The following is a 21,511-nucleotide window of genomic DNA, read 5'->3' as shown; positions in this document are numbered from 1 at the left end:
ATTCAATGGGCCATATTCTGCTTCTGGGTGCATCATGACTCCAATAGGGTTACTCTGGCATGACAGACTAGAATTTGGCCCCCTCTCTTTACATCATTGCTTTCTATAATTCATATCATATAACAGGGCAGATTCTCTGCTGAATCCAAATTCTGGTGCAGATTAGAGTAATGCACTTCTGCTTCTGTAATGTAGTCCATAGAAAGGAGAACAGGAAAGGTGACTGTCAGGGTCTCCGTAATGACTCTTTTGTTCTCTGTCTCATCCCTAATGCAGGTTAAAACAGTCTCACCCCTTGGTCAACCTGGGTTTAGGTGGGAAACTGGAGAGGGACCCAAATTCAGTGTCCCAGATCTGAACACTCACAGACTATGGGGAAATTTGGATATGGTGCTCCGCGGCTGAGCCTACGTCAATAATGGGTCAAACAAAACCCTCCGATCCAAGTAGGCCTGAAGCTTGGGTATGGGTTCAAACTTTGCAGTTCAGGTCTGTCCTTGGTGGAAATCATCAGCCTGGCACATCCAGAAACCTTGCTTCTGTGAGTTTTTGGAGGTGTGTGTTGAAGAATTGTCCTGACCCTTGTGGCCAGTTATTAACAGTGAACTCAGCAGTGACTGTTCATCCTTATCTCCACCGTTACTGAATTCTGACCTGATGAAGGAGGAATCTCTCACCACATGGAGACTAAGCTCTCTGGGGCAAGGACTGTCTTTTGCTTTGTGCTGTTGTACAGCACCTAGCACAATGGGGTGCTGATCCAGGGCTGGGCCTCTGAGGTGCTATCCAATACAAACAATAGTAACAACCATGGAGCCACCAAACATTGTCCTTCTGAGCAGACTTAACAGAACACACCAAAGGCTCCCAGTGTCTCTCTCTTTGTTACTAAACCCACCAATCTGGTGTCCCATTGTGTCATTTCGTCTGCTCCCTCTTCAGTGACTTTGCTGTTCAGGGAGTTAACATAAGTTGGTATTGATTTGTGAGAGAAAGGATAACTTTACGATAAGCCCCTGGGCAGAGTTAACCAACCTATTGCCTTAAAAGGAAAGAACGGAAAACTGGGGGAAGAACTCAGATCTGATTGGCGGGACATTGCTCTTTGACACTGAATGGAAATAGCCCTGTCATTTTTATCCTCCCCTCCTCCTTTTCCCACCCACCTCCAATCCGAGACTTTAGAAGAAAAATGTGGTTCACCATTGAAACCAAGGGATGATTTTTTTTCGGCCCTTTATTTCTTCTTGGTTCCACCCCCATGAAAGTGAAGCATGCAATGATGCTCTCTTGCTCTCTCCCTCTCTCCCTCCTAGAGTAAGAGTCTTCATAGGTGAAATGGAAAAATCTGGTTACGGCTGTTAGTGACTCAGAATTGTTATCATCTGCTGGCTGTTTGGTGGTGAAATGATTTGGCAGGTCCCAAGACGGTTCCACGTGAACATCTGCCTGCATTTCCAAACCAGCAGAACCCTTGCTAGCAAGCTCAGCAGAGATGCCCAGGACTAAATATGTCCTCCAGGTCAGCGTGGAGACGTTTGTTGAGCTGCTGCCCTGCCTGTGACACTTGGGTGGATTCACTCTTCGGGGATGGGCATCTAGCATTTTTCACGAGCTCAAAATGAAAACCAACAAAAATGTAAAGCAGGTTTCCTGGAAACACAGACAGTGTTGCAACGGACACAGCTGTCTATGGGCCTTATAATTCTTGTAAACCATAAAGGAGTTTTTCTGTTTAATGATTAGCCTTGGGAATATCATGTAGGCAAGTATTTCCGATCAGACCCTGTGGAGATGTTAGATATGGGCCCCCTTTTACTGTAAATGCCACTCCTCTTCAAACACAATATACACCTTAAGTGCTACACTTTCTACTGGACCTGTAGTCATTGCTCTGGAAAATTGCCATACTGCTATTCAAACAAGAGCAGTCTCATGCTTTAGGCTTGCCACAGCAGTATGGCATCGGGGCTGGGGGTTCTGCAAAGGGGAGACCCTCTCCTTGAAAATCAGCCCCATTGGCTCCAGAACTGAAATGCCAACCCACATGCAGCCCTCTGCTGGAGAGTGGAAGGCTGCATTCATTGCCGCTCGAAAGAAGCGGAGATTACGTCTCACTGTGAGCAAAGTGATCCCTCCTCAAATGGAGATTTGTTTAATTTCCAGGAGACATCAAGCTGATTTATCTGTTCATTTCAGGAATGGCAAGCATCCCGGAGATAGAATCCATGTGTTTCTCCCAGAGAGCCACGCTCCTTCTCAAAGAGGTTGCCTTACAGCTGGACATATACTCAACCTCCCTCCCCTCCTCTCTCTCTGGGTTCCTGCCTTTTCATTCCTCGCTCTGCCTCCCTCCATTTCAGCCTCTCTCCTTTTCCCCAGGAACTCTCACTTAGTAGTCGTTTATTATCTGCATGCAGCGTTGTTGGAGCCGTGTTGGTCCCTCGATATTAGAAACACCAGGTGAGGGCGGTCGTATCTTTTACCGGACCAAGATCTGTTGGAGAGAGAGAAAGCTCTTCTCTTTCACCAGGAGAAGTTGGTCTAATGAAAGACATGACCTCACTCACCTTGTCTCTCTAGTTCAGGGGTGGGGAACATCCGGCCCGCGGGCCGTATAAGGCCCGCAAAATCATTTGGTCCGGCCCTGGCAAGGCAACCGCAGGGGGGGAATTCGGCGGCGGCGCGGTTTCACGGCGGCGGGGGGTTCCGTGTGGGGGGGCAGTGCCCGCCGCCGAAACCCTGCCGCCATTTGCCCCTTTTCGGCTGGGGGGGGGGGAGGGGGGAGAATTAGGCGGCGGACACTCAGCCGTCTTCCGCGTACCACCATCAGGCTAATTTTTAAGTTGATTTTGTATGGCCCGCGCATGATGTTATAAATATCCAAATGGCCCTTGGCAGAAAAAAGGTTCCCCACCCCTGCTCTAGTTTATTGTTTATGGTAGTGCCCACTATGGGCTGCCTGCTCGCTTGCCCTGCACCATCTCTCCTGTCCTTCAGGGCCCCCTCCCGCTTGCTCCTTTCCGGGTCCCCTTTGGCACTCCTCTACCTCACTGCTCTTGCTTTCCTGTGGCAATTCATCTCCGCATTACCACTGCAATACCCCTAGCGGCAGCCGCAGCGGAAAATCCTCGGGTGTGCTGGGACTGATCCTCCTGTCCCCAGGCGGGCGCCTGGCGTCACAAGGCCACAGAGGAACCTCACTGCACGACTCATTGGTATTATCTTTCTCCTCTATGACGGGTACAGCCTCCCTTGGTCCCACACGCATTTCCTGATCCATTCAAGAGCGGTGCCTACGTGGAGCCTCCTTCCCAATGGCAGCAGGGTGAGGGGGGTCATTGCTGAACTCACTCAGGTTCTGTGTAAAGCCCTGGAGGTCCCTGGCTGGAAAGCCGGTAGAAATGCCAAGTTTTACTACTCCCCGACAATGTGGCTTGACCCATTGCGGATTCATGGAGATTAATTTTGTTCTCCATGCCCGGTGAAGGTAGGACAAGACGTAATGGGCTTATATATCTGCAGCAAGGGAGATTTAGCTTAGATATTGGGAAAAGCTTTCTAACTCTCATAAGGGTAGTGAAGCTCTGGAGTAGGCTTCCAAGGGAGGCTGGGGAAGCCAGAGCACTGGAGGTTTTTAAGAACAGGTTGGACAAACCCCGATCAGGAATGGCCTAGTTTTACTTGGTCTTGCCTTAGGGCAGGGGGCTGGAATTGAATTTTCAAGGTCCTTTCCAGCCCTACATTTCTATGATTCTATGCAAATCAGCTTTGGGTAAGCTTTGAAATGGGAATGGTTATGAAAATCTGTAGCAGAGTCCCTCCTCCCTTGCTGAATCCTCTGTGTCCTAGGCCGTATTTGTCTGGGTCTTTCTAACAAAGGGTGGCAGGCTAACTCTCAAATGGGGCTCCCATTGCACCTCTACTGCATGTTAAACTTTTTACTATGCCGACAGCCACATCATCTGTCAGTTTTAATAGCACTAAGGAGTGAGGTCTGTGCTGCCTGGGACTTGAACCAAAGATCCTTATGTCCAAAGTATACAGATCAACATGGGAGGTAAAAGGCAATAACTGTCAAAAGAAGAATTTACTTTTAACAGACTTAAATGGCTCCATTATCACATCTCTCCACAATCTTTAATGGATGTATCCTCATAACATCCCAGTGAAATGTTGTTATCCCAATGCACAGATGGGAAACTGAGGCACAGGGAGACTAAGTGACTTGCCCAAGGTCACTCAAGAAGTCAGTGGCAGAGCAAGGAACTGAACCTTGTTCTCTAGCAGCCTAAACCAGCGTACTAACCGCAGGCCCATCCTTCCTCTCTAATTCCATGTAGTTTAGATCCTCTTTCCTGGTCTACAGACACCAGCTTCCCTTCTAAAAAGTCGTGATAAGCAGCAGTAACACTGTCCAGATTGCTGTCCACCCGGGACCACAGAGGGAAAGACAGAATTGCACATATAAATGGTTGTTAGTGACAGAATTTCACTGAAGAGGAAACTACTGACTTCTCACCTCTTGGCAGCTATCTAATGACATTGTTATAACTCCAGCAAACAGGAAGCCCTCAGCGCTATTTTGGACGCTGTCTAAATAATATTAACAAGAATTAACAGTGCATGACGGGATGATGAAACAGCAGGGGGGGGGGGGCGAAATCAGGCATTCAGAAGCCATTTAAAAAAAAAATCAATCAAAAAGTTAAATCTAGTGGCAGCATGGAAGTTGATTTGCACCAGCGGCGAATGTTGACCTATTTATTTTCACATGCGAGCCATGCACACAATTTGTACCTTCTCCTTTCTACAGAAATGTTGACAACAGTCATGCTGCTGGTGTGCCGAGACCAGATATGGCCTGTCATGCTGACCAAGATTGTCTCATTGGTTCCTAGCACTCCCCCAGCTATCTGTCTGACTCCATCTGCTGTCTCATATCTTATGCTAAGATTTTGGGGGCAGGAAATCTTTTATTCTGTGTTTGTTTAGCACCTAGGACAATGGAGCCTTGCTCCAAATAATAATGAAAAGTAAAAATAATGCTTGAAATCTTGTGAGAAGCGAACTGCTTGTAAAAGCTGGACCGCGTCTTTCCCAGCAGTTAAAGAACAATCACCACCAATGAACGTGCCGGTTGGCTTCTTTAGTCTGAAATCTACAACCTGAGGAAGAATACAGCCGCTTTCTTCTGGGAGGTGGCAGGTTTGCCGTCTCACCATGACAGGACGCTACCTAACATCTGCACCGCCACGCCAGCCCTGGATGACAAAGCAAAGCCAGGCGACAAGTTTGCATGGCATCATGCAAATAAGACTTAAAAAAAAAAAAAAGATTAAAAATACTTCACAGGTTGACCAGGACCCTGGCCCTGTATTTGCTTAGATGGAGGCTATCTTTATAAGGGGCCTTTTTGACAGATGTGGCTGTCGTTTCAGAATTTGCATAAACTGGCTATATAGTGCGATATACGTCAGTTGTTGCATGGGTTCCAGGATAAGATTTATTGCCCCCTCTAGTGGTCATGTGTGTGTCTTTTTAAAGAAAAAGCTCTGCACACAAAATATAACAAAGGCTGTTCATACATAAGAGCGTTTAGGGAGGAAATGAAGGAGGGCATAGGTCCTCTGTCACCAATCAGTCCATCATCTCTTCATTAGCGAATATGTGGGTTCGATTAAGGCTACCCTCTCAAATTCTGCTTTGCTAGGAGCATGTCCATCACCAATATTATTTGGTCACAGTTGGGCACAACCTCTATCAATGTCCAAGGCTACAGAATGAAAGCCTGGTTGCACCTTAATGCATGGGGCCATTGCACGATCCAGGTGCTCCAGGAGCACTCAAAGATGACAAGACCGTTGGGGAGAAGCAAAATGAATTCTTTGCACAGGCTGGGAGGGAGATTGTCACACCCGAGCCATTCTTTTTAGGGGGCGAATCTGAGGAACTGTCCCAGATTGAGGTGACACTAGGGGAGGTTTTGGAACAAATTGATAAATTAAACAGTGCTAAATCACCAGGACCAGAGGATGATCACATCAGGGTTCTGAAGAAACTCAAATGTGAAATTGCAGAACTACTCACTGTGGTATGTAAGCTACCGCTTTAAGCAGCTCTCTGCCAGATGACTGGCAGATAGCTAATGTAATGCTGATTTTTTAAAAAGGCTCCAGAGGCCATCCTGGCAATTACAGGCCAGTAATCCTTTGTCACCAATCTATTGGAATTGTTTGAGGGTGTTAACAAACATATAGACAAGGGGATCTAGTTGATATAGTATATTTGGACTTTCAGAAAGCCTTTGATAAAGTCCCTCACCAAAAGGCTTTTAAGAAAAGTAGGCAAGTCATGGGATAAGAGGGAAAGTCCTCTCCTGGATCAGTAACTGATTAAAAGATAAGAAACAAAGGGTAGGAACAATAGTCTGTTTTCACAGTGGAGAGAAATAATGGGGTTCCCAAGGATCTGTATTTTGACCAGTGCTGTTTATCATATAAATGATCTGGAAAAAGGGGTAAGCAGCAAGATGGCACAGTTTGAAGACAATACAAAATTACTCAAGATAGTTAAGTTCAAAGCAGACTGCAAGGAGTTACAAAGAGATCGCACAAAACTGGGTGACCTGACAAGAAAATGGCAGATATTATTCACTGTTGATAAATGCAAAGTAATGCACATTGGAGAACATAATCCCAACTGTACATACAAAATGATGAAGTCCAAATTAGCTGTTGTCACTGAAGAAAGGTTCTAGAGTCATTGGGAATAGTTCTCTGAAAACAGCTACTCAATGTGCAGCAGAAGTAAAAAAAGCTAACAGACTGTTAGGAAAGGGATAGATAATAAAACAGAAAATATCATACTGCCACTATATTGATGCATGGTGCTCCCATACCCTGAATACTGTGTGTAGTTTTGGTCACCCCATCTCAAAAAAGATATATTAGAATGGAAAAAGTACAGAAAAAAGGCAACAAAAATGAGTAGGAATATGGAACAGCTTCCATATGAGGACAGATTAAAGAGACTGGGGCTGTTCATCTTAGAAAAAAGAGACAACTAAGGGGGGGATACACTAGATGTCTATGAAATCATGAATGGCATGGAAAAAGTTAATAAAGTATTATTTACCCCTTCACATAACATAAGAACAAGGGGTCATCTAATGAAATTAATAGGCAACAAATTTAAAATAAACATATGGAAGTACTTTTCACAGTGCATAGTCAACCTGTGGAATTCGTGGCCAGGGGATGTTATGAAGGTCAAAAGTATAAGTGGGTTGAAAAAAGAATTATGTAAATTGAGGGAGGACCAATCCATCAATGGCTATTAGCCAAGAAGGTCAGGGATGCAACCCCATGCTCTGGGTGTCGCCAGACCTCTGACTGTCAGAAGCTGGGACTGGATGATGGAATGATAAATTGCCCTGTTCTGTTCATTTCCTTTGAAGCATGTTGCGCAGACCACCATCGGAAGACAGGATACTGGGCTAGATGTACTGGTTTGACCAAATGCAGCCATTCTTATATCCATGACTGATCAGGTTAATAATGCTGGGCTTTTAAACAATCTTTTCATGGAGCCCTAAAGGAAATCTCAACAACAGTTCTAACATAGCAGAGAACATTGTTTTGCCAGTCACTGATCCAGTTTCATCTACACTGATTGTAGCACATCTAAGATAGGCAGTCTCCTTTTCCAAGGAAGTTCTATTCATAACAGTCAGTATAGCAGTTAATTGGCTAGTGTGCATATGCTCAAATGTGAGTCATTAGCCCTATACTGCTAAAAGAGATTCTTATGCTCATATGATTTCATATGATTCAATGCTCATTGGAACCTGTGCTTTTGGAGAGCTACAGCAGGAGGTTATAGCAGAGTTCTATCCTTGCTGTTGCTTTCAGTTTCTGAACACCCATAGTATTCAGCATAATGACAAAAATAAAGTTCCTACATAAGCATAGATTTTTTACAGTGCTTAGCACGTATCTAGTGCTAATCTGTTTAACAAATCTGCATTTCATTTTCTACTAATTAGCTTTTTCTCCAGGGTACAAATAGTGGGAACTTAATATAGGCAACACCCTTCACGCAACCCATTTCTTGAGTCAGATACTTTAAAAATATGGGGAAAACTGCTTCCCTACAGGAGACCTGCTCTGCAAATAGGGTCACTCTCATTACCTATACTAAAACTTCAGTATTTATTTTTAAACAAGAATTCCCCCCCTGCTTTCTCTAGAACTGACTAACCACTATCAAAACTCTGCAAACTGGAATCACCCCCTTTTTATAGATACCTTTCCCAGCATGCTTGTCTGGTGACTGTCCCTTTAAATTTGACCCAGACAAACAGCTGCAGCCCTATGATGGCTGTTTGGTGTGTGTGTTGCTGGAGCTGTCTTCCAGCTGGTATGTGCTTTTGCTATGGCTTCCATTGCTTTTGTCCTTGGGGAGTTTGTGGACCTTCTAGGGACTTCCTAATTGCTGTTCTAGGATTGCAAAGGCTGGTAGAGAGAAGGGGTGAAGTCATATGACTTTAAAGGAAAGTAATTAAACTGCTAAGAGCTACATCCTGTCTGTGATCTACCAATGTAGTTTAGCACTGTTGGTAGCACTGAGAGCTGTACAGGGGGGTCTAGGTCAGTATATGGCAGTCAGGCTGAGAGAACTATGTCCTGCTTCCTCTGGCTTTTGTTATGCAGATGGTGATATAGAGAAGTCTTGACCTGATCCTAAAACCCAAACTTGTATTTATATGTTGCCATGGTGCTTCAAAAATTGCCTAATGCAATTGTCCATTTTTATCCCTACTGTTGGTCGTTACATCACAGATTAATTTGGCCCTGTATGTTTTACTGATAGAAGAATAGAATAAAATATAGGAAATGGTTTTTATAAATGCCTCATTTCCCTCTTCCATGCATAGTGGGTGAAATCACTATTGAGCATTTATATTAGAGCAGCATGTAAAGGTCACAGGTAGGGTGGGATCCCTTGTGCTAAGTGTTGTACAAACATATAATCCATATCCGTCTCTGCCTTCCAAGTGAATGCTAGTTACTGAGTGGCTTTTATGAAGTATTTTGGCCTAAATCAGCCAGTCACTTACTTTCTGCTTTCCCAGTACAGGTTTCTGGAAATGAAACTTACTCACAGCTAATTAACTTTTCAAATGCAACTTACAGAATAGTCCCTTTACTTTATTAGAGTGGAGAGTTGCGACTGACAGTCTGATCTGAAAATCTCTGATTTTTTGAAATCAGCATAAGCCCACTGGACCAAATTCTGATCTCAGCTGTAGCATTTTGGAGTCACTCCAATGAAGTCCATGGTGACAATGGAACTCAAATGAGAATCTGATCCTCCCAGTACAAGTCAGGGTATGCTCAGGTCTCCAGTTACTGGTCTCACGAGCTTTGTTTGCAGCATTGATAGGACACCTCCCTCCCGTCCAACTCTAATACTCTGCAGCAATGGTCCCAAACCATGCTGCTTCTAATAATGTTACTACAAAAGCCTGGGGCTAATACTTCAGAATATTGTAGTATTTTTTGCTAGAAAGGTGATGTGCTTTGCTGAAGTGTCAATCTTCCAGCTCCACCCTGGGTGTTTGGGACCCCCTAACAACTGCAAAGGTTTCACTTGATGTAGAAAAGCTTCCCTCTTCGATGGCAGCATTTAGTTTACCCTCTGTGCTTGTTAATTTTAAATTTGTATCGCCTTCCAAACCATTTCCTCTTTCTAAGAGACACACGCTCGAAAACCAGAAGAAGAGCAAAGCTTGTTGGTGGGTTCCAGAGAACTCTAACCACACAGGGGGAAGGGGAGAAGAAAAAGCCCTTTAGTTATATAACAACCTCATGCTGTTATAAATACCTTTTTGTTGAAGGCTAGAGCCAGTCGCTCTGAGGGCGAGAGCAAATGGAAAACACGTGGCTCCTGCAGCACACCTGTAAGTCAGCCTGGCCAAAGACTTTCAAAGGAGTCTTGCTGCATGAAGTCCCTCTGCAGCAAAGCATTTAAGCGTGTGCAGAAGTGCCTTGCCGAATAGGGTTCGGTTTATGCCCGTACTCAAAGCCAAGCGTGTGTTGAAGCGCTGTGCAGAGCTGGGGCCCAAATGAGTGATGCTGCACCAGAGGCAGACTGGGTGTGCAAAATGAGGGTGTGAATGAATTTAGTGCTCCCGGAAGTGCTCAGCTAATACCCCATGGCTTGGGACAAGCCTAAGATTGTGGACAAGCACTAGGCACGCGTCTACAAACACCTACCAGTCCATATCCATTCTGATTCGTAGCAGCCATTCCAATCCTTGAATGGCCTCCACACACAATGCGTCTCAATCCTGAGCTGTGCACCCCCCCTGGAGTTTAGTCCTGACTGCTGCTCCCTTCCCCAGAGATCTGCCAATGCACCACAAGCCTGAGGAGCAAATCCTGCTACTCCAGCCACTCAACTTCATTCACCTCTTCCAAAATGTGCCTCCCTCCTGGGCTGAAGATCTCTATCCTGTTTCAATAGGAGTTTTGTCTGTGTAATCTGTCTGTTTTAGGTACTTAGCTGACCCCCATTACTGAGTGCCTCATAATGTATTTATCCTCACAGCATCCCTGTGAGGTAGGGAAGCGCTATTGCCCCCATTTTACAGATGGGGAAATGGTGGCAAGGTGCAGCTAAGTGACTTGCCCAAGGTCACGCAAGAAAAGGGTGGCAAAGCCAGGAATTGAAACCGGGTCTCTTTCAAGTTCCTCACTAAGAATCTTTATAAGAACTGAGTAAAAACTGTAGGATTTTGCCCTTGAACCTAGATCTGTTATTACTGGGGGACAGGTGGAAACTCCTCCAAACAATTAATTTCATTTCTGATTGAACAATGTCTTGTAGAAAGTCCTGCCTTGGGAAGTTTTTCTGCCTGTGATTTAGCCACTCTAGCTCTACCACAGCCTTGTGTTGCAAAAGGCGGGCAGTCACCTGGCTTTTCCGCTTGAACATGGCCCTTTTGAGGGTGAGAACTGGCATTCAGGCAAGTATGTTTCCATCTACAAGACAGAAGGCATCAGCATGGGCAAAAATCCTTTTGCACCTTCCAAGGTGTTGATATTTAACAATATTTGCAACAAATGAGCGTTTCAATAGTGATTTCGGTGCAGATCGTGTTGGCTGGACTTGGGAGATCTTTAAATTTGAAAACTCTCTTGTACACTGGCCGGTGCTGGCTCATTGGGGGCCCAGAGCAGGAATATTTTTGCCCCCCCCCCGCTAAAACAGGCAAGTGCTCATAATAAAAAGCGAATAAAGGGTCCCCTTAAGCTGCATGGGGCCTTGAGCAATTGCTTAGTCTGCTTATGCCTAGCGCCTGTTCTGTTTGAATCGTAGATCCTTGTTCGTGGCTCCCTGCAAGTGGCAAAACACCTACAGCTGCTGTCTGTTTAGACTAGATTTTGATAATGCCTTTTTATTTGAAACGATATATGTGATAAACATCAAAACTCTATTATTGCTGCTTCTGGGTATATGGTTCTGTTGTATGTAAATACGTATTTTGTTTTCAACTAATGCATGCACAATATGACACTAGAACTGCAGAGGAGTTTATTTTAATTCAAACAAAGCTTTCCTGTAGTTAAATATTTCATACTGCATTCCTGGTTATTAAGATTAAAGAAGGATCCTACTGGCATTGAATTCAGTGGCCCGACCCTGTTGATCTCTGTCTGATCATGACTTGGCCCTAACAACAATTGCTGTCCATTTTCCAGTTCGTATAGTTAATTTCGGTATCTTGTCATTTTATGGGGACTTTGAAAATGACACAAATGCTTCAGACACTGCGGTTTGAAAGCAAAGTGCACAGTTACTGAAAAATTAATACAAAATGATTTTTTGCTTGAGAATCCCAGCCATGTTTAGCTATCGACACCGGAGAAGGTCTTTCTATTTGCTGCTTTAGCGCATTTTTGGTGACACTGAACTAGACTATCTGGAGGCTTCTGCAGTCCATCCTGGGGTCAGTCCTGTTCTCATAGAACTTAGAAGGGGGTTTGCATTGATTTCAACGGGAGTATGTTTAAGCCCAGAGAAGCTGGGTGGCAAAAATCCAAAACAAAAAAACGCAACCAAACAAAAGATAAAAATAAAAAGCAGCCTAAAAAACTTAGTCTAAAGAGTAACCCGAAACTCTGCCTTTTCCTGTAAATCAGTCTACAGAAGTGCCACTGGTTTCAAAATCATCTAACCTTTTTGAGACTTCCTTAAACACTGAGTTTTCACTGGCCTCAAATTTTTCCTTTTTTTGGGGAAAAAAAATAGTGCACTCACACTGGTAAAAAAAAAAGTCCTCCTCTTTTGTAGACATTTTACAAAATATCTGAAAATGCTGTATTTGCAGGGAAAGGTACAACATAATTAAGAAAAGATGCAACCTAGAGCGGTGGTCTGATTAGAAAAGGCTTTTTTGGGGGCACACCCCTTTCTAGCTCTCCATACCTTATCCCTCCAGTTATTTACATATATAACAGTGGGGTGGGAGACTATATATGGTTATATTATATCTGACTATTTAATAGCCAATTATTCTAAATGCTTTAGAACACGCAGGCATATTCAAATGCTCAAATTGTGCTGTCAGTGTCTGGACTGGATTTAGTGGTGCTAATTTGAGCTCATTTGGTCAAGCGGTTAGAAGGATACTCACCTCTGTCTACACATACACATCCCTCTCACCCCCAAACAATTTGAAGCCAGGTCCATTAAGGAAGATATAAAAGGAACCTTTTATTCCTTTTTTCCCTCCTAACACCTTGTATTTGATTGATCAAAAATTGTTTCCTTAACCTTCAGAGTTTACAAAGCAATGATAATAAGTTCCAGAGGGGTAGCCGTGTTAGTCTGTGTGAAGCAAAACAGCGAGAGGCCTGTGGCACCTTAAAGACTAACACATTTATTTGGGCATAAGCTTTCGTGGGCAGAAACCCACCGAAAGGCATGCGACGAAGTGTGTTTCTGACCATGAAAGCTTATACCCAAATAAATGTGTTAGTCTTTAAGATGCCACAGGACTCTCGCTGTTTTGCTAAAAGCAGTGATAGAATTTATATTTTATTTCTATACCTAGCAAAATGGGTCAGCGCATGTAGATGCGGAGAGACACAAATATGTATATGTAATGCTTTCCCCAAATGTAGTAAGCTCCTTAGTCATTAACAAGCATAAATCAAAACCTGTCCAGAATCAAACGGATTTGGCCAAATGTTATTGAAAGGAAAATGGAATAAATTATTTTCTATATATCAGTGCTATCCTTTTAAGATCACGGGTGCTGACATTATGTGCAACCAGTTCTGTTCTCGACTCATAGTATTTATTTTTACTGTGGTAACATCTAATGTAATGAAACAGTATGAGAAATAGGACTGATTGTTCTTAACAGCCCATGAATATCAGGGAGGAATTTATCAGCAAAGTACTTTGTGATTTTTGCAGTGAGGTTATGAGCTTATTTTTTAACAGATGACAACCACCGATTCCTTTGCACCCAAAAAATTAAAAAAATACTTTATGGCTCTCAAAGCGCTATTCAGACTGTAGTGAATTCAACCTCACAATAGCCATACAGAGAAATTATCCTTGTTTCACAGAAAGGTAAACTGAGGAAAAGAAAGATTAAAAGACTTGCCCAAGGCCACAGACTGAGTGCCTGTCAGTTTGGAATAGAAATCAATTCCCCGGTCCTTGACACTAGCCATTTGATAATGAGATGTAAGGTTTGTTTTACTAACCTTCTAAAATAGCCCAGACAATATACGTCACTTGGGCATTACTTGCCAAAGCATTACCAAGATGAATTCTTTTGTGTTCAAGGTGAAAGGCATATTTGACAGGATAATCTTTGGGATTTGACATGCGTTTAACTGGCTCATTATTATTTTAAAGAGTAAATATTCTATAATGAAGGGAAGAGAAAATTTAAATAATAAAAATGATTACATCTTTTTTTCCTTTTTTACTAAGAAAAACCACCAGAAGAAGGAAAATAAGATTAATGATGATCGGCCACTTTTGGCTCTTATTTTATACCTGTGTAATTCTGGTGTAACTCAACTGATATTCCGAGTGATATTGGCATAACTGAGCAGAATTGGGCCCAACATTTATCAGTTTGGATTTCCCACTGAACAGATGGCTCCTGTTGACCGATAGTTAAATGCAGCAGTGAAATGACAACGGAGAGCACAAAACACTTGCAGTTTAACAACTTCTCTTGAACAGGCACTGAAAGTGGACTCAGTTAGCAATGGCCATGCAGTGTGCAATCTCCTAGGGGTTGCCTCCCTCTAGTGAGCGTAACAGAGACTAACATGGGCACGGTCAGCAGTACAGGAACCTTTCTCTCCACACTATTCTGCCTTGTTAACTTGTTTGTTGCGACCATCTCATGGGACGAGGAATGGGCCGTATCTTCATTTACCCAGCGCAGAACTGTGCAAACAACCCGGCACTCGTTCTGAACGCTGACCCCAGATGAACACGAGTAAGGTAGAGGACAGATGGATCCAAACAACCCAGGATATTGGAAACGTTGGGATGCAGGATTGATCTTCACAGCTGCTCTGATGGTATCTTTATAAAAAACCAAACTAGGAGCCAGTTCTGAGCCTAGATGCTGGGAAAATTTTGAACTGGCTGAATGGGACAGCTGTCTAGCTGGAAACAACAGCATGGTTGATTTAGCTGGTGAATAGCCCTTTTCCACAACGTCCTACTCCAAAGTTAAACATGCAGGCACACATGTCCGCTCTCTATCAGAAAATTAAGGATGGGTCAAACCCAGATCTTGCAGCATGACACTAGCTGAGTGTGGATTTCACTGAGCAGATCAGAACCTGCTCCTGTGGCTTTGGTTCCAAACCAGATCCAAAAAAAGGAAAAGGGACATTTTCTTGATTACTGGGGCAGATGATGGGGAGGACATGCCATGCCCATAAGGCAAAACATCGGTGTGTGCCGCAAGAGGTCCAGTAGAACTGGTCAGAAATATTTCAGTGGAATAGTTTTCCATCAGAAAATACAGCTTTGTCAAAATCGAAATGTTCTGCATGAATGTGTCAATTTTGACAATTTTCAATGGGGAAAAAATTCAAAAAGACTCATTTAGACTTTCCTGTTTTGTTTTGATAAGGCAAAAATGTTTCATTTGGACTTTTATTGTTTCTGTGCATGTTCTTTTGAAGTTTTTATTATATTAAAATAACCAATTTTATGCCCATATTATATATTTAATATTTTATATTCTGTTACAACATTCTGACATTATTAAAACAAATCAATTTGATATTATTGAAACAAAACAAATTTGAGTTTCTGAATCAACATTTTTCAGAATTTTCATTCCAGGAGAAATTCAACTTGTTCCAATTTGGAATTAAAACAAACTCGTAAGTATCAGAATTTCCTGCAGAATGGAAATTCCAGTTTCTGCCCAGCTCTAGAATCCACATCCCATCTCTAGGCTGCTCCTGGTCTGCTCTGCCTCGTTGTATCTTACTGACATGCTCTCAGAACCGTCAAAGGCTCCTGAAGGAGCTTTGCATCCATCTTCTCTGCCTGCCGTGTTGAGCCCTGATGTCACAACTTTTGCTTCTGTGGGTTCATACTAGGCCTACAATTGCCCCTCCACCTATGCTGAGTTTTTACAGCCCAATTTTCTTTGTTGGCAAAAAAAAGTGATCTCATCAAAACCTGTGTGCGACTTTGCTGTGGGATCAAGCAGGGGGGAAATAGCTTTTCTGGCAATATGAGCAGATGACATGCAGAAAGTTACTAGCTAAATAAAATGGCATTTGTATAACAACGTTAACCTCTCCTTCCCCATTCCCCGAGTATGCCCTAGCATGAGAGCTTATCTTTAAAGAAGAGATCAAGGATGATATATTAGGGCCTTCTCTCGCCTTTCTGCGTAAATGCCAGGCTTGCTGGCACAGTCTTGAACTGTGCAGAATATTGTGTCTCTTCTGACTGAGTTATGGTAACTGTGGGTGACCCTGGTAAAGGGCAAAGCTAATGATAATTGGCAAGATTTTCTTCCTACGAGAGTGATTGGGAAATGGAGAATTGGCTGTTAACAATAGATGAGTACATAGATTATATTGAGTAGAGATACAACTAGATGGGATGAGGAGAAAGGAGGTGTTTTCAAGTGCATTTCCCAGCATTGTCTGCATGCCCTGGCCATCTTTATAATTGAAATGAGTGCTGGATCAGAGCTAGTAAGATTTGATCTGTGTCAGAAGCTGAATTTCCCCAAGTATCAGGGGTGTTTGGATCCTGGGGTTGGGCCTCTAATGGAACCTTTTCATTTTTGTTTTAATTTTGTACCAGGGACAGGACTACCATGAGAATTTCTGGGGCCCAGGGAATGGGAAAACCCCTTATCCCATTCATATCGCCCTTCTCTCCTGCCTCTGCTTTCACTTTCCCCCTTCCCACCGGGAACACACACAGTTGGACGTTGGCTATAGAGGGCTTCCATACCACCCTGGTACCTGGCAGTGTTCCCATCACGAGGCTAACGTGATGTTGAGAGAACTCTGGGATGCCTGTATTGCTGGAAGAGAAGCACTTCAAAGAGCCCCTCCGCCTGCCTGTCCTTGCCCCCACATGTACAACACCCATACGGCAGTGAGATGACGTGAGAAAGGATGTTACTGTATCCCCAGCTGCTCAGCTGTTCCCAGCTGCAGGAGTTACAGACCATTCTTGTCACCCGCCAGCTGAGTTAAGGGTGCAATAAAATTCCAGAAGGGGATGCTATTGAATTCATCTTGCCACACACATCACAATTAAACACATCTGCAGACAGGCTGGGGGAGGGGAGAGAAGTCATCGACTCTCTGTAGCCTTTGCAGTGCATTTACCTCTGTCCGGTAGTGGGAACTTAACTATCTCTCCAGACTCTGCATTTGCGTCCATGTCATTGGTCCGGCTAGCAGAGTTTAAAAAAAAGAAAAAAGAAAAAAGCCTTATCTGGAAATCTAATGCAGAGTCTGTCTCTTTCCTGGGAAAATAACTGTTCCAGTTCACAAGAAAACTGCTGTGGTCCACAAGAATGCCATGAACATACCGATATTCCAGGCCAATGTTCCCTGTTGGTGAGCAGCTTCGAAACAGCACAGTCACGTTGCAAATCATACACAAGCTGCAAGGGCTTGGAAAGAAATTCTACAAGGGTCAGCGGGGCTGACATACAAGCTGCAAATCTTCCTGCTGTGTCATGTATGCAAACTGTGCAAGCAAGAGAAACCACATACCCAGTGGGGAAGGGCATGCAAAAGTCCCTTGACCTTGGTGGTTGAAGGGTCCTTGCAAATACACCATTGCAACTTTTGAGACCTCAAGTGACGCTGTGGAGTAATGGCAGGTTTATGCTAGAAGTAAATACCTTTCTGAGAAGGGGGAAAGCTTGTGTGTGTGGGGAGGAAGATGGCTTGAAGGAGTCTCAATAGCTGCAGAAGAGCCCAAGAAATGTATTGACAAGGTAGTATCTACAGCTGAGAAATCCAGATGATGGCAACAAACTGGAAGATGTGCTTAATCCAATTTGAGGAATCAGCAGTACTTCTGCATGATACATAAATACAAGTTAACGGCATCTGCTAAAAATGTGTGCCTAGAGGGAATGATCTAATAAATAATACAGACCCTCGTGTGTGTGTGTGTGTGTGTGTGTGTGTGTGTGTGTGTGTGTGTGTAAAGACTCTTTCGTGTGCATATATATATAATCTGTTTAGCTATAGATTAAAATCTATGATGGGCAAAAAACAGAATTTGGCATCTTAAACCTCTTTGAAGTGCATGGCAGCATCTGTGTTTTCCTCAGATCTGGGCCTGTCACTATTTGGTACTGATCCAAGCCAATACGGGCCTAATTTCAATACTGTTTTGGATGCTGTAAAAATGCTACGAGTACTGCTCATGGGATTTTGATACCATTGAAGATGACCTTCATCCCTACATCTAATCCAGATCCAGATGTCTTAGACTGTCAGCTTCTTGGGGAAGAGATTCTGTCTTCAGATTTGTACAGCACCTAGCACAATGGCACCCTGATCCTGACTGGGGCCTCTATTATTTCATAATAATTTGGATCTAGATCCTGCCTCCATGCCCCCTTTTATTAATGTATGTATTTAAATGTGTGAGTAATTTTGGTGCTGTTAGCAATGAGGCACTGCTAGCAAGGTGTGACTTAGGGTAGTGCCAATAGGCCTGGTGAAAGCTTCTCCTTGTCCCACTGCATTTCTGTCCTCACCTGTGAGACCCTCTGCCTTTCCAGCTTTCCTGAGCAGACACTTATCCATGCCAGTGTGCACCAGACTGATTTACTCTTGGGACCTAAATCAAGATTTCAACTAACATCTCCATGCATGAGATCCCAGGTCAGACACCCACCACGCTACCCCAGCATGATTTAATTTATTCCCTGTATAATGATTCTCTTATGAATTTAAAGTGTTTGTCTTGTGAGCTTTGATTTCAAAGCAAAGTCTGTTCTTTCTTGCATTGGTTCTAAATGTTCCCCCTCCTGGAAGATGCATATCTCCTGTCTGATTGAGATTGGTACCGAAGTGTTGATGACTTCAGGCACAGATGTGCTCCAGCCACCAATGACTGTGTGAGCCATATTAAATCTCCCAGGGGTCAAGAGCTCCGGTAAGCCGATATCTAAAGTTCTTTTGGGCACCATATAACAGCAAGGGGGCTGCTTTCACCAAAGGGTCCCTGACACACAGCAGAGACTCAATACATCATCTGGGGAACTTTGATTCTGATAGTGATCTGCACAGCCATTGCTTTCAGTTGACAGCGATGGAAAGGTTTTTATGGCTTGGCTTCCCTTAGATTATTGACCCCCTCCATCAGAGAGAATGGCAGTGGTGACTATCAGTGTATGCAGTTGTGGGACAGAATGATCTTTGCTTGAGGAGTGTTCTGTTCTAGGCAGGAAATGAGGGGTGGGGGGAAGTCAGTGGAGAGTTTTCCTGAGAAAAATGCCATGTGTTGATTGTGTCTGATCTGTTCCTAAACAGAGAGCAAAGGTTCTTCGTGCCCCATCCCATTTGAAACTGGAGATAAAAGGATAAAACGAAGCAGAGGAAAATGCAGACTGAATATCAGGAAACATTTCATAAGTGCAAATGGCTAGAGCGTAATCTTACTCTTCCGCATCTGTAGTTTTCGTTCTGCTGGAATATAACAACCTCGCCCAGCTCATAAATGGAATGAAATGATCAAGTTTAGAATATGCAGATTGTAAATTCTTCAGACCAGGCACAATAGGGACACGCCGGGGGTTGTGGGACATGACTGGGGAGCCTAAGTGCTATGGTAACCTACTGGTGAATGTGTCTTACAAGTCCCCCTCTGTGCTGATCCACAGCGGATATGAATTATTAGAGCCCCCGACTATAGAGGATTGGTTCTTTAGCTCAAGGTGTTGCAGTTTATGCTTTTAGCTGTGGAGGTCCCCAGTTCAGTCCCTGGTGTGTTGGCCAGGATGGCGGCTGTTACACCACCACAGTATGAAATAATACCACAAGAACCACATTTTTGGTGGGTGTTTAAAAATACAACTGCATTATTTCTAGGTCAATCTGTTTGCATGTGCAAAAGGGCCATTAGCTGAGCAGTTTCTCATTTAAGGCACACAAATGCCTCCATGCACATGCAGATTTCTTTTTTTTTTTTTTTTACAAGAAATAAAGCTTAAGCCAAATCTGTGGGCCCAGACAACTCTGGGGGAAGTTTTAGTTCTGGATTTTTGAGGTTTTGCTACCAGAACACTCCCAGTGTTGGTGGCCATCAATAAAGATGAAATTAAATAAAGAAAAGTGCAAAGTACTTCACTTAGGAAGGAAAAAACAAATGCACAATTACAAATTAGGGAATAACTGGGTAGGTGGTAGAAGTGCTGAAAAGGATGTGGCGTTTATAATGGATTGCAAATTGAATGAGCCAGCAATGGGCTGCAGTTGAAAAAAAAGCTAACATCACCCTGGCGTTTATTAACAGGAGTGGCATATATAAGACTAGGGAGGTAACTCTCCTGCTCTAGTCAGCACTGGTGAGGGCAAAGTTGGATTTTTGTGTCCTGTTCTGGATACCACACTTAGGAAAAATGTGCACATAGTGCAGAGACTCCAGAGGAGAGGAACAAAAATGATAAAAGGTTTAGAAAATCTGCCCTATGAGAAAAGGTGTAAAAAACAAAAAACAAACAAACCTGGTCCTGCTTAGTCTTGAAAAAGAAGACTGGAGGGGGGGGAACCTGATAAATCTTCAGATACATCAAGGGCTGTTATAAATAGGCTGGTGATCAGTGGTTCTCCATGTCCACTGAAGGTAGGACATGAAGTAATGGGCTTAGTCTGCAGCAAGGAAGATTTAGGTTAGATGTTAGGAACAACTTTCTAATTCGAAGGATAGTTAAACTCTGGACTAGGCTACAGGGAGGTCGTGGAATCCCTGTTACTGGTCGTTTTTAAGAACAGGTGGGACAAACCCCTGTCTAGGTTTACTTGTCCTGCCTCAGCACAGGGGGCAGGACTGGATGATCTCTCAAGGTCGCTTTCAGCCGGACATTTCTATGATTCTATAGGCGACTGGTGAGAATATTCTTTGCCTGAGCCCAGCCTGCATTCACCCCACAGTGGTGCATCCTGTCCCATGGGTCTGGTTACCCACTCCGGCCCATTGGCTCTTGCCGATTTGGGGAAGCCTGCTGTAAGAACAATAGAGAGACACGTCCGTGTGTAGCTGGGGCCCTCTTCTCTTGTGACACCTCGCCCTGTCCTCTTCCAGGCCTTGGGGCTTTGCCTGCTTAGCTGGGCATGCCCGTGGGTGGCAGGGCGGCTCTAAGAATGACAAGGCAGAGATAGATTTGGGGAGCTGGGCCCCCTCTTAGCCTCACCATCTGCTGCCCACACCAACTGAACCAGCACGCTGAGTGTGCCGGCCTTGCAAACCCTCATATAAACGCCTCCATTTCAGCCTCCTTCCTTTCCCCCCTCAGTGACCAATCCTCCACTGAAATGGGCCAGATGAGCTCCCAAACTGTATCTGGTGTTGTTACATTCATTACAGTAATCTAATGGGAAATGTAAACAGGAAAACTCACTGGGGAGATAAAGGGGGAAAGCGCTGCATGGCGAGGGAAGGCTAAGAGGCGGCTGTGGCTGCGAGGAACGGAGGTCAGCCCACGGGCCGCGTAAAGTTCACTCGTCAGCCGGCGGCTGGCTGCCGCTCAAAGGCGTTAATTGGTTTTGAGAGAGAGCCACCAGGCCAGCCTCCCCCATTCGTTTCCCTTCTTGGTGACCATCAGATTCCAGGGACCGACCGCTTGTGCCGCAAGTTCAACTCCTCTCTGCGGCAGGGGGGCCCGGGTGCATTCGAGACGGAGAGTCAAAATGGCGGCTCGTGGTTTTGTCCGACTAACGCTTTTTTGAGG

At 44.1% G+C, this 21,511-nt stretch overlaps 1 long non-coding RNA gene across 1 annotated transcript; it reads left to right on the top strand.

The window, feature by feature from the left end:
- Positions 1-8,384: 8,384 nt before the first annotated feature.
- On the top strand, positions 8,385-19,654 carry LOC137147663 (uncharacterized). Its single transcript, XR_010918293.1, has 4 exons — positions 8,385-8,421; positions 18,341-18,443; positions 18,597-18,717; positions 19,095-19,654. It is a non-coding gene; the product is annotated as an uncharacterized lncRNA (long non-coding RNA).
- Positions 19,655-21,511: the final 1,857 nt, after the last annotated feature.

Source organism: Emydura macquarii, unplaced genomic scaffold (assembly GCF_026122565.2).
Source record: "Emydura macquarii macquarii isolate MOO-44397 ecotype Brisbane River unplaced genomic scaffold, CSIRO-AGI_Emac_v2 contig_561, whole genome shotgun sequence".
In the NCBI taxonomy this organism is placed as follows: Eukaryota; Metazoa; Chordata; order Testudines; family Chelidae; genus Emydura; species Emydura macquarii.
Note: the sequence above shows the minus strand (reverse complement) of the source record. Positions and strands in the feature narration are given on the sequence as shown.